Genomic DNA, 1,822 nt, shown 5'->3' on the forward strand with positions numbered 1-1,822 from the left:
CAACTCATAGCGACCCTGTACAGGGTTTCTGAGGCTGTAAATCTTTACGGGAGCAGAATGCCTCATCTTTTTCCCATGGAACAGCTGGTAGTTTCGAACTACGGACCTTGTGGTTCATAGCCCAATTCATAACCACTACGCTACCAGAGCTCCTTACTCCTTAATATAGCAGCTCCTGTTTATAAGAAACAATTGTTTGTAAGTGCCGTTGAGTCAGTTCCAACCCATAGTGACCCTATATAGGGTTTCTGAGGAGCAGCTGATGAGCTTGAACCACCGACCTTGCAGTTCAAACAACTTTGCAGTCTGGTGCATTAACCCACAGCGCCACCCCAGGACTCCATAAGAAACAACAGCATCAAGTAAAAAAGGAGCTGCTCTACTCCTTACAAACAATTGGTTCTTATAAACAGTTGGGTAAGTTACTGACTCTCCTTAGCTCTGGTCTCTTCCTTTATACTATGAGATCATATGTGTGTTAATTATGTGGGTGCATTATATGCCAAAAATACAGTTTATAGCTCAATTCAATATTGTAATGATGTCAGTTATCTCTAAATTGATCCAAAGATTTAAAACTATACCAAATCCCAGTTGGTTTTTCAGTGGAAATTGACAGCTGATTCTATAGTTTCTATGGAAATGTAGAAAGTCAAGACACACAAGAAAATCTAGAATAAAACCAAAGTTGAAGAGTTTAGATTACAGATAATCAAGTAATTAAGTAATTACGTTTAGATTACAGATAATCAAGTAATTAAGTAATTACAGTAATGGAGATGGTATGGTATTGTATATTGTTGTTGAGGTTAAATGCCATCAAGTCAGTTCCAATTCATCGTGACCCTGTTGGGTTTCCGAGGACTGGCTGGTAGGTTTGAACTTCCAACCTTGCCGCTAGCACTCCAGTGCTGATCCTACAGTGCCATACCAGGATTGTTGTTGTTGTTGTTGTGTGCCGTGGAGTCAGTTCCGACTCATAGCAACCCTGTACAGGGTTTCCAAGGCTGTAAATTTTTACGGGAGCAGAAAGCCTCATCTTTCTCCCTCGGAACAGCTGGTAGTTTAGAACTGCTGACATTGCAGTTCACAGCCCGATTCGTAACCACTAAGCTACCAGGATTATGAGGATAGAAAAAGGCCAAATGAACCAAATAGTGAATCTAGAAATAGACCCACACCTAATAGTCATCTGAATTATGACAAGAATGACACCCCAAAGCCAGTGGCATAAGATGTTTTAGATTTTTAATAAATGATATTGAGACAATAGAATATTCATATGAAGCTAAAAGTAAGTCTGACCCCTACCTCACATCATACACAGGAATTGATTTCAGATGTTATCTACCTAAATGCACAAAATAAACCAACACAGCTTCTAGATACAGGAAATTTAAGCATGGCATTTAGCACAGCAAGGTTTTCTTACACAGGACATGGTAACCACAGAGAAAAAGACAAACTGAACTTTTCAAAAGATTAGAAATTTAAAATAAAAACAACAACATTGGAACAACAAACAAGGTGGACGTATAGCAGAGAGCTCTGCCAACAACAACACAGAATACCCAACCAAGCAGGCTCAGGGGATGGTCCCAGAACTCTGAACCACATATAAGGAATACCTACAAGGTTGGAAGGCTTACAGCTGGGGGAATTTGCGGCAGAAGCAAGAAATCTATTGCTTTCTAGTCCGGGACGCTCGGCTGCTCCAGGAGCCACCATCTTGGGTGAGACCACGTGGGGGAAGGATTGGAGCGGCCACAGACGCCTGGCAGAACTGCTGAGATAAAGGTGTGGACATTCTTTTCTTTTGGTA

This window comes from Chrysochloris asiatica, unplaced genomic scaffold (assembly GCF_000296735.1).
Source record: "Chrysochloris asiatica unplaced genomic scaffold, ChrAsi1.0 scaffold00001, whole genome shotgun sequence".
In the NCBI taxonomy this organism is placed as follows: Eukaryota; Metazoa; Chordata; class Mammalia; order Afrosoricida; family Chrysochloridae; genus Chrysochloris; species Chrysochloris asiatica.